Genomic DNA, 12,624 nt, shown 5'->3' on the forward strand with positions numbered 1-12,624 from the left:
ATAGGGGTGCCGCGAGAGAAATGATTATATATGAAGGTCGGGTGACATCCAATTATGAATTGATTCATGTTGATGTGCAGGGCTGTATAGTGTATACAACTCATATTTTGTTATTCAAACATCTAAATATATTTCAAAGATGTTTTAATATTGTGTAAATCATTTTCTCAGACCCGGCCTGCTATAAGCTCCACCAAAAATGATCATAGACAGATGATGTCACAAGATAAATGAGATCTGGAGCATTTTTTTTAGGGTGGAGCTTATGACTGGTCTGAGAAAATGATTGAAACAAAATTATTTGACGTTTAACGTTTAACGATGTTTAGCGACAATTTATTAGCAACATTTGAGCGAATGTTTGCAAATGTTAGCGACAGTTTTTCCGTAGATTAGCAACTATTTGCCAATCCTTTGCCACTATCTGTGAATGTTTGAGACATTTTGCTAACTCCTGGTACTCAATGGGTCTATTATTCGTATGGCCGAGTGGTCGCTAGCATTGGCGAATCAAAAAGAACTTTAGCGACACCGTCTCGTTTGCAGTAAAGGAGTAAAGATGGTTTGTATTCCCAAATTTACAGTCAGGCAAAAAATATGCTATTTTGAAGCCTTTGTGTCACGGCCTGCAGAACGGCGGGGCTCGGGGGCACGAGCCCTAAAGAGAAAAGAAAGAAAGAACGAATGAGTGATCAAAATATGCTCATCTGACCGCAATTACCTGCCTAAAATCCCTAAGCTTACGGGGGCTCCGTCCCCTGGTCCCCACCAAGGACCCTTATGCGGCCCCCTGGATTCTCATCTGACCATTATTAAATGTCTAAAACCCTCATAGGGCTCAGCCACCTGACTCCCCCACCAATATAAGTGACCTGCCGGTGTCACAAATAAGGTATCAACATAATTATGCTCATCTGTCCTTAATTAAATGCATCCTCGGCTGAATCAGTTTGTAACGTCCACTGTCAGCTGGATTACAGGCGCACGCCACAACGCCTAGTCTGGGAGTCGATTTCATTTATAGGCACAATTGTTCAGATAAAGTAATGAAAAAATTGAATAGTAATAATGATACAAAAGTTCCTTGGATGAGGAAGTCCACCATGTAAAGATTGATTTGGGAAAATGAAATAATATGATATTATATTGGAGATTTTGAAAGAACATTATCGAGTATGTCCCTCATTGCATAAAAAGTTATTTCCTAGCTAGCTTAATATCGTTCTTCCTGACTGATTTCATTATTGTAATTTTCTAAAACCATTTACTTGGAATAACATTAAATGATCAAGGAAAGGAGCGAAGGGGGCGCTCCCGGAGGGGGGAGGCAGGGTGATTTTCAAGTACCCCAAAAGTGACAATTTTTACATAAAAGTGCCCCTTTTAATTTGACAAGTGCCCCTATTCCTTCGACTAGTTACCTTTGCAATAAGTGTCCATGTTCTATTCTCATAAGAGCCCTTTTTATCTCTAGTAAGTGTCCCTTTTCAGGTACGAGAAGCGCCCCTTTTCATATTTGATAAGCGCCCCCTTCACTTCTGATAATTTACCTCTTTGAATCCGAGAGTTGCCCCTTTTACTTTGACTTTGATATTTTCACATGTGCCCCCTTTCCTTTCTAATAAGTGCCCCATTTAAAAAAGAGCCCCTTCCCCTTCTCATAAGTGCCTCTTTTCATCTCTGGTAAATGGCCCTATCAAATTCTGAGAGGTACTGGTTTTACTTTGTCAAGTGCCCCTTTTCCTCCTGATAAGTGTTCTTTTCATCTTCAATAACTGACCCTTTTATTTTGACACGTGCCCCTTTTCCTTCATATTTAATGCTTTTTTTCCCTTCTTATGAGTGCCCCTTCCTTTCTCACAATTACCCCTTGTCATCTTTGATAAGTGCCCTGTTTATTTTAACATGTGCCTCTTTTTCTTTTTAATAAGAGCCACTTCCCCCTTCTCATAAATCCCCCTTTCACCTCGCGATCGGTACCCCTTTTCAGCACATTTCCCTTTATCATTAAACGTGCCCCCAATTTCAAGCGGCTAAGAGCAATATCCCCAAAGTTCGCTCGCTCGCTCGCTCGCATTTATAGATGTTATAATTATTTACTTAACAAAGGTCTGTTCAGCCTTCTGTTATGTGAATGTAACCCCATCAGGATTGGGTTTTTTCTTCTTTATAAGTAATTGTTCGCACTGCGACCTCACGATTTTTTTTTTTTTTTTTGCTCGCTTGCAAATGAATTCTCAGACCATCACACCCAACTGCAAGGTACGATGTACAAAGATAAAAAAAATATTGAAATCATCCCTGATAATGTAATCGCAATATAGGGTTAGGCTTATATGCCAATGTCTAAATAGTTGTATATTTTCGCTTTGAGATTTCCCTTTGTAGGCGCCCTTTTTTCTAGAATGTGCCCTTTTTTGTTGGTGCCCCCCCCCCCCCCCCCCCCCCTCTATTTTGGAACTCGCTTCGCCGCCTCTGGTAAGGAGCGATGGGTATATAACTTTTTAATTCTGGTAAAGTATTTGATTTTCATGGGAAGAGAACGGAGCTTATCTATAACAATGGATGAAATTAAACGCAGGTTCAAAGAAAATCTTTGGCATTGATGAGAAATAAATTTCCCCTATATCTGTGTAAATTGGAAAACTGGGAAGTTTAAGGGAAAGCGAGGTAGAGGTGGAACGAAGTCAACAACTTTAAATGTTGACAATGTAAAGAAACCTTAACCAGAAAGCATTCCCTATCCACACAAATAGAAGGGAGGGGAGGGGGAAGGAAGATGGGTAAGAGGGAAGGGGGGGTAAGTCCAAGGAGTAAGAGAAGGGGAAAGGAAGGGAAAGGGTTTTGGGATAGATCGTGTTTTCATAAAAGAAAACTAAAAATTTTCAATTCTGTAAAATAATATTTTGAGAAATATGAAACTCATTTTTTTTTTTTAAGTATTCAGTTTTTTCTGAAAAAACATTGCTTTGTTCTATTTTAGAGGTTGAAATAACTGTCTAGTGCGCCGGGTAATATCTTTCTATCATGTGATTGGGATATATTTTCGTCCTATACAGTGCGTCCCAGAAAAAACGAAACCGAGAAGTATCGATGTTCTATCATAACTTAATTACATCTATAATTAATGAATGATACATATTTGGAAAGATTAGAGTCACTTCCTTCATGTGATGCTACTTAGATGATGCATATTTCACGCATGAGTGATTAAAAGCAATTTGAAGGAAGTAAACCAAAAACACATTTGGCGGGCGGTATCTGAATTTCGAAGAAAATTCACATTTCTAGAAAGTTGAGTTTCTGCCTTTAATATGACAGCTCAATCAGGAAAAATGAGCGAGGAATGACAAAGTTCTGTTTGTTTAAAGTAGTGCTTGCATTTCCATAATTTCATTAAACGAATTCGTTTTCACTGGCTGCCCGCCGTATCAATAAACGAAATTAACAAAAGACTTAACTCCGTTTCGTTGACAATCAGCCGTAGACGAGAGTCTTCATGCATGGCTGATTGTCAACGAAACGGAGTTAAGTCTTTTGTCAAATCTGCTTTTTGCTACGGCAGGCACCCAGTGAAAACGAATTCGTTTGTTAAAATTATGAAAATGTAACGTTCACTCTCCTGCCTTAAACCGAGCTATCAATACCCTAAATGCGCTGTCAATTCCAGTGGTCGATAGCGCATTCTTTGAGATACCTTGACCCTGTTATTGTTGTTATATTGGCCTATATCTATATATATATATATATATATATATATATATATATATATATCATTCTTTAGTATACCGGCATACAAGGAACAATAAAAGCAGAAAAGTCAATAACTACTTTCACTTTCCAGCCAAATATAAACAAACCATGGGTTGCGTAATACCAGCGGTCGATAGCGCATTGTAAACCCTTTCTTAATGAAACCTCGACTCTCTACATCTACCTCTACTTTGACGGCTCTGCGCATTTGCGTCTCTATCACGTATCGATTAATCTTCGTTTCGTGCGGAAAGCTCTACAATTTTTTTCATTGTCACTTAAAACGATGAAATAATCTGCATCAAGAAAACTTCAATTGCACGCATGCAAGGGTCAGTGGCGTTGCAGAAGGGGGCATGAGGTACGTGCCTCCCAATCGAAAGGTATATAACCAACAAAAGGGAAGGGAGGAAGGGAATAGGCAGAGAAAATATGGCGCCTTGACAAACTCCCGTAGGCTACACCCCAACACCCCTCATCCGTAGCCTTTAAATTCGCATGTGGTAGTTGTAGTGGTTGTAGCGGTGGTTATTCACCGAACTGCTAAGAAAGCACAAATGCTTGTTAGTAAGCAACCAGAGGACCGACGGCTTAAGGTCCTCTCCGAGTGACCTGGTAATGAGGATTAATGCCTTACCAAAGGGCAATAAGCGCATCGCCTTGGTTTCGAACCCGAATGTCACTTTGCGAGTAAGAAATATGCCCCCAAACGTTCCACTAGCTGCCCCCCCCCCCCCCCCCGATGGATAGACTCGGGCTTCGCCACAGGTGGAGATGCTTTGTTTGCTCGGATTACTGAACAACATCTCTATAATTAATTATTTTGTCTATCCTCAATCTCCTGATGGCGTCGTTGTTTTTAGCAAAATAAATAAATTAATAATTGGCAAGAATTCCTTTTGTTCAAGCTTCCTGGGGTGTGTTTCACAGAACTTGTCATCAGTGACAAATGACAGTTTTTGTTATAAGCTACTGAAATCCTTGCTTCTGATTGGTTATCAGAATATTTGTTACTGATTTTTGTCATTTGTCATTGAAAAAAGGTCTTTGTGAAACGGGCCCCAGGTCTAACCATAATATAGTGAGGCTTTACTTCATTTCGTTTAATTTCCCTCGCACACAACCTTTTAGCTTGAAGAGAACAGGCCACCATCAGTTGTATTCTTGTTTTAGGCAACAGTTTGTGGAGTAGTATGGTGAGTTTTTGATTTAATTTTAATTCAGTTCAATTTAATTAGAGTCCGATCCAATTCAACTCGATTACTTTCACTTCACATCATGTCAGATCCGTTAGATTAAAGTTCATTTGAAAGGTTCAACCATATTCAAATTGTTCTAGTTTTTTGCATTAAAGTTAATTCAATTCATTCCAGTATGACATTAATCTCAATTTGCCACACTCGACCCAGGTGATGTAAGTATGTACCTGGCAGGAATTAATTCCTTGAAATGCTACAGTGCCATAATGACAGCAATGCTAAAGCTGGGTTAATAATGTTGAGCAACAGGAGTGTCGAGTCCGACAGACAAGAGCGCTGTACAAGAACCCACTATTATTATTATTATTATTATTATTATTATTATTATGTATTCAAGTCAACTCAATTCGGTTGTACAGCACAATGCTCCGGTGAAAACAAAAATCATTCCGCGGTCAATATAATATAGCAACAGAATTCCGGACTTCTAATCTGGCCTAAACACTTTACCTATATAACCCAAAGCCTAACCCTAACCCTTATCGAAACCAAATAAACCTAACCGTAACCTTATTCTTTTTATGAAACAAAGGACGGAGCAATTGTTGCAGGGGCAAGTATCGGAGCAATTGCTCCGGGCTCTATTTCGTCAAAAATGAAAGGTTAGAGTTGGTGTTGCACTAATGTATTAGATTAGGTTTGGGATTTACCAACTTGTCCTAAATATATTTGATTTTATTTGATTTATTGGTTTCTGCATCTTTTTTCTTTTTTTTCATCATACATTTTCATTAAAATAATTTGTTTTTATACAATATTTTAAGTGTATATAATTTTATACAGATAATAAACGAAATTAAACAAATATATTGAATGCATAATTAACATTAGATGCAGGAGGGCTACAGATAATAAGCAAAGTAGCTGGACGTGCCCGCGTCCCTCAACTTAGATACTATACACCAATAAAAATAAAAAAGAGTGTGACTTGCAGAGAAGAAAAGGAAAGGGGAGCGAAGGAGCGTTGGTAATAATACAATAAATCTCATACATCTGCTGATTGAATGCATACATAACACGATCGCTACTACTTTCGAGAAGAAAAAATATCATCTCAGGGCGATTTTGATACACTTTTATATATTCCAAAGAAATCATGTTCGAATTAGGTACTACGTCATTGTCATGTTCGCATATTTCAATAAGTAATTCACAAGGCCATTAACATTGCCCCATAGGTTGATTTAACGAAAGTAGTCGATATCGAGTAACATACATCTGGGGGGTGTTTTAAGTTGAAATTATCATTAAGTTGGACTTAAAAATTATGGAATGCCGTAAGCATCTATGAAATATTTTGTAAAAGTCATTCTAAAAAATGTTGATTCAAATCATTCATATTTTCTATTATCAAGGAGATGTCATGTTCTTCATGTGTAATTTATAAAAAATTCTAAAATACTTGAATTTTTGCTTTTGAATATAATTTATTTTAAGGCTACAAATGGCTCTCCATAACTTTCAAGTCCAACTTAGAGTTAAGTTCGACTGAGGATCTTTGTGAAACACCCCCAGGAGTTATTGCCAATTTCTTAACGTTTGGCTAGTGAAGCACATCGTCTTTACCTAATAGATTTAATACGCCAACGTGCCAAATTTGTCTTAGTTTTGACTGTAAACTAGACAGTCATACGCCCAACGGTCAAATGTAATACATTTATAAAGCTTTTTTCCTGTATGGATTCTGAAAATAACAAGTCTAAAACACATGTATGCAACTCAGTTATGAAAATTAAGTCAATAATCAAAAACTGTATAGAAGGGCGTCAAATTATATTTTGACAAATGCTAAATATTAAAATGATTATAATATTATGACATAATATAGTATGAATTCCTCATATAAATTTAGCTTGCCGATGTCAACATAGTGTGTCTCAAAATTAAAGGAGTATTTGCACTATTCAGTTAAGGTGTCCATACTTCTTTCGAAAGGTGAATGACGAGGTATATATTTCGCGAAAAATAAAGCAGAGAAGATGATCGCAAATGAGAGAAATGCGTTGAAAATTTGGGTCAATTTGGTCTGGTTTGGTTTCAATTAACATGAACGTTACTCGCTTTGTCGCTCTTGTTTCAGGTGTTTGAATAAGCATTATCAAGGTATTGAAGAAGAAAAAGGAAGAGGTTGCCCAAAACAAATTTAAATGGGTTCGGTAATTGTCGCAAGACATGCATTGCCTATCCTCCAAGCGTGTGACGCCCCAGCGTGTAAATACAGTTCATTCCCCTTTTTAAATTAAATATTTTTTGTGTGTTTTACGTACGTCAAGGATGAAAGGTGGACTGGTTGAATTAGGACATTTGTTGAGTACCTTTAGATATAAGCTTCAATATATCACATTCTCAAGAAACAAACATCGGGTCATATCAATATTTCAAAATACAAAACTTGCAGGGTAAGGGTATGAATAATTAAGTATATCACTGACTGACATTGGACTGATTTCTCACCTTCTCATCTAGGCAACCAATGGAAATAGAATTCATTTCTTCATCATCGCCGTGCTAGCTTTATCATTTACAGGTATGTTACTATGACAGAGATAAGACAGCTGATAACTTATTAAATGTTCTTATAGACGAGAAGATCGCTTATAATTTTAACTGGAAAAAAGGGAGTTGGGCAGCGGTTTGATCCCGGACTCGGGATCCACGCCTGGTCATATTACGAAGAAAATATGTTTTATCATCAAAAATTAATACATTTTGCCTCCAATATACTATTTTAACATCCTTATTATACTCTTTCATAAGCACATTCACAATATTGGCAGATATACGTTTACAACAGGTCGATCACTTGCACTCAGTACAGATAGACTCTGGCGCTTACAAAAAGGAGGGGAAAAGGGCGGGAGATAGGATTCTTGAATAACTATGCCCCGGTGGGAAATATACCCCATTCTTTTCAGGCAACTGAAGGGATTTAATTCCTTCAGATATTTTTTTTAATGTCTTCTGTATTATAAGCGCATTTCAATTTCATTATAAAAAAAAAACCATTTCATTCTTTTTTGGGTGTATTCATGGGTATTAATTAGGATTTCTACTCCCTTTAGCTCTGTGTTTACTGCAATGTAAAAACAATTATTGAAATGATTTAGTGAGGGGGATTAAGGGGAATGTTTTCAAGTCTGTACTGTGTATTGTAATAAATAGTATGTATTTTAAAGATCCTTTGATATGAATGTATATTATAAATGAATTATCATCAATATTATAATTATAATATCCATCCCATTAAAGATAAAGTTGAGTTCTGGTCATGTGATTGCATTGTGAAAGAAAAGGTGTGGAATGTATCAGAAAAAGTTGATTATGTAGCATGTAAGTATTGGTGTGTACTGCAAGGTTCTGGAGTCATCAAAATCATAATAAATTTGGCCTAGTCTTGGTTAAGTAACAAGCACTGTACACAGAAATATGTATATGGGACTACACAAAATGGTGTCGGGGCCCAACACCTTGATTTCCATTTATTCTTTAATATTGAACATTCAATGAAATTTTCGTTGATTCTGTGAGAATTTTTTTTTTTTTAATCCAGAACTCAAGTTCATCTTTAAGAATATTTTAGGAGTCTGTCTGGCATTACCTTTTTCTCCACCACCAATAGACAAATTAAATCCTCTATAAGAAGATCACTGAAACACCACGTTTATTTTTGTTTTCAGCATGCCGTTGTCATGGTAATCTGAGTTGCTACGGGTCATTCCCAACATGCCCATCACTGGGGCTGGCCAACGGAGTTTCAGTTCAACTAGTTCAAAAGATCGTAAACACCTCTGGATATCTAGGGGTTTCGACAAACCTTCCAGGATTGGCGAGTTTCTGTAGAATTCCTGGTAATTATCACGAATCTGATCAATTCTTAACTTCTTCTCGATCTGTTCGGTGGTTCTGTATTTGTGTTTGTTTTACAAGGAACAATGGGAGTATTATACCAAATTATTTATCTTGGATACGTCTTTCTTTAAATCCTTCGTTTTATCGCATTTGACGAGCGACAGAGACAGAGAGAGACAGACAGACATACAGAAATACACGCACATTCATATATATAAATATTGATATCATATAATGTTGAAATGTTGTCATATGTTGAATCATCAACGTATTGGCAGTGTTCGATTGTATACAGTTTGAAGAAATGAACACTATGTGAGTGTTTTCGGAGCCCCCACCCCCATTTCTGAAGGTACGTTTTTCGGAAGATTCATGATTCCTAACAATGAAATAGGGTTTGTTATGTCAAAGTTTCGTAATTCCGAGAAAAGATATAGGGTTATATGTCATTTAAAGGGATAGTTGAGTTCTGTTGCAGACGGCGCCACACAAATAATTTTTTGTGAGATAATGAAAAACTGAGTGTCAAATTTGAAAGAACATAATATTTAAATGACAATATCATCTTTATTTGATCAAAATCGGTTCAGAGACTGCTGAAATATAACGATTTCTAATACTTGTGTACCACCACAAATATTATAAATTTGAAAAATTGAAAAAACCGTTGAAAAAAAAAAAAAAAAGCCTTAAAAGCCTTTTACGTCGTATTTCAGCCAATGTCGATGTTGGCTTTTTTGTTGGCATTTACGTTGCTTACAATACCCACAATTAGCCGGCTCGGGTATTGTTGTTTTTAATCAAATAATTAATTAACGGTCACCGTGTTTTTTTTTAAAGTGGAGCTGAATTGGTATGATCGTATTGGCTAAATTTCACACATTTTGGGGTCTAAATTACCTTCATAGCAATTTAGGTTCTATAAGGGCACTATAAATGTCATAGATAAGAATAAGAGCAATAACCATGCACTTTGGAGGCATTTGCGGTCTGAAAACAGAACTCCACTATCCCTTTAAATAAATCTATTTGGAATAGAAGTAAATTTTGAATGGGTCCCAGCACATTGTGGCCTAGCAGGCAATGAGGAGGCAGACTCTTTAGCTAAACAAGCGGCTTCCAAGAACAATATAGACATTTTTGTCAATAGAAACAGACAAGAATTTTTGAGTGAATTAGATGGCTTTTACAAAACTGAGTGGCAGAAATTATGGGAAACTGCCGAGAAAGGCAGATATCTCTACAACACAACGAGATGTAAAATATACGTGTATGATTAAAGGTTATTGTGGTAAGGATGAAAGAATTTTACACCAATTCCGTCTTGGTAAGTGTAGACTTAATTATTACAATTACTTAATTAATAGGCATGATACGGGTCTTTGCGACAATTGTCACATTTTCGAAACTATCGAACATTCTATGTTATCATGCCCTAAATATGAAAGACAGAGGAATCGTATGAATCGCAGGCTTCATGTGACGAACCCTAACCTAAAAGATCTACTTGGAAAAGCAGAAAACTGCTCAATCATTTTTGCCTTCATAAAAGGTACTGGAAAATATAAAGAATTATAAAGTGTATTACAGCATTGTGTTGTTATCATTCTTGTGCTTTTCATGATTTTTTTTTCTTCATAAAAGTAACAGAGTGACGGAGGAGATGATGGACATACGAAAGCCTGAATAAATGATGGCAGCCGATTATTAAATGCGCATACAATTAAACATAAGACACATTATTTATCATTTACTCTATAAATTGACACCGAAAGTTCATGATATTAATTCCAACCAGCTCTAACATTGAATTACTAAAAAATAATGAGTAACGAGCACATTAACCCCCATAATCTTGCACTTTGCCAATAACAAAGGTCAAGATAAATCTTTATCTCACACACTGGGCAACTATCAGAATCACAGAAACGTAGAGCAGCAGAAGTGAGAGCAAGACGCCCTCACACACAGCCTGGCGGAAATCATCGGAATCGATGGATAGCGCCGATAAACCCAACAACAACAACAACAACAACAACAACAACAACAACAACAACCTTTAAGGAAATATGAACGTTCGGAGTTATGAACCTTTGGAATTATGAAAAATGGTTTGTGTAACTACTTGTTCGATTTTTGTTTTGTTTAGATTGTATCAGCAACCCTTGCGTGCACGGTGATTGCATTGAGACCAACTTTGACTACCTATGTCGTTGTCCGAGCAATTACAAAGGCAAAAAATGCGACCAACCAACAGGTAACATTTTGAAGGCTAGTCGAAGATTTTTTTATTTTTTTAATTATCATTACTATTATTATTGTTATCATTATTATTATCGTTATTGTTTTGTTTTTTTGTAAATGTTTTTGTTAGGAGGGGGAACCGGTCTTTGCTACCTGCAACCCAATAGGCATACCTTTGGTAAAACCGGACAAAGAACATTTTGGGAAATTTTGTGAAGTGATAAGATGGCGAAATTATGCACTTGTGGTTATCACGTCTATGGAGAGAGAGAGAGAGAGAGAGAGAACCCTTTTCTTATTCGTAACAGAAACTTCTAATCTGGGGGCGAGATCCTCCCCGGGATAGTTTCCTTGAACATCTCATAAGGAAATATGTGTAATAGACTTAGACCAAAGTTTGATGCTCTAAAATGTGCTTTTTTGTTATAAACCCAAAGTGTTTCATTCAATTTTAGTTTTAATTTACAGAGAGCTATCGTGAGTGTTACAATTTTCACCAGGTGCAATGTGATGTCAAATGATCATTTAACTAATAAATCAAAATTAATTCAAAATTAACTGTGTTTCTATAGGAGAACCGGTCATGTTTGTTTCAGATGCAGACAAAAGGATTTTCGTGTCAGCTGTCCCAGACCTCAATTTCACCGAATTCATGAGTCTGGAGATTAAACTAAAGAATTTCCATTTTGATTACTCAACTCAAACACTGTACTGGACCGACAATAATGGCACTGATATTTGGCGAACAGACCTCATCCGAAAAACGCCAGAAGCTGTTCCGAATGTACCCCAAGGCCCAGGTAAACAGGGTGACTCCCCCCCCCCCCCCCCAACCAGGATAGCTTACTTCTAATATTGCAGGGGCGAATTTCACCGGTAACACAAGATGGGGAATCTTTGGATAAAAGTAAAATGATATCGAATTTGCAGAAACTGGTTGAGCAGTTGTTTTGTTCTAGACGCATTTTTATGAATCAAATTTGGAGACATTAATGGCAGTGCAAACACAAACATTGCGGGACAGATATAAATATAACATCCTACTTGCATTTCTCTTATATATCAGGTGCTTTTAATGACTCGTTAAACACAAACATGAAATTATACGAAATGTTACAGTGTCAGTGATACTGAACGAATTTGAACTATATCCTTTGAACGTATTATTCTTTCTTGAAAATGTCTGGAAATGGGACATTTGATCTGAAAACCGGAGAGATGTGAGTTGGTCTCGTTTCTATGGTACGTTCAGCTCTCTTTTTTCGCCTACAAAATTATTCTGATCGGACCGAGATTCGAAGCTCACTCAAGTTAATATATTTTTAATCATTTTGATTGATAGACGTCTGTAACCCCTCCCCCCCCCCCCCCCCCCCCCCCATTATACTCATACACAACATGGAAGGATAATGACGGGGTATCCAAGTCTTCAGCATTTATAACTATTATCACATCTAGTTCCAACTACAAGCTTGAGCGAACCACCCCCTGCCACCACTACCTCATAGGAAAATGTTCA

At 36.9% G+C, this 12,624-nt stretch overlaps 1 long non-coding RNA gene across 1 annotated transcript; it reads left to right on the top strand.

Moving 5' to 3' along the window:
- The first annotated feature begins 7,461 nt into the window (after positions 1–7,461).
- Positions 7,462–11,728, top strand: LOC105442860. The gene is made up of 4 exons (XR_004065705.1): positions 7,462–7,539; positions 8,690–8,860; positions 11,011–11,118; positions 11,678–11,728. It is a non-coding gene; the product is annotated as an uncharacterized LOC105442860 (long non-coding RNA).
- Positions 11,729–12,624: the final 896 nt, after the last annotated feature.

The sequence above is a fragment of the Strongylocentrotus purpuratus genome, unplaced genomic scaffold (genome assembly GCF_000002235.5).
Source record: "Strongylocentrotus purpuratus isolate Spur 01 unplaced genomic scaffold, Spur_5.0 spur5_contig_848, whole genome shotgun sequence".
Classification (NCBI taxonomy): Eukaryota; Metazoa; Echinodermata; class Echinoidea; order Camarodonta; family Strongylocentrotidae; genus Strongylocentrotus; species Strongylocentrotus purpuratus.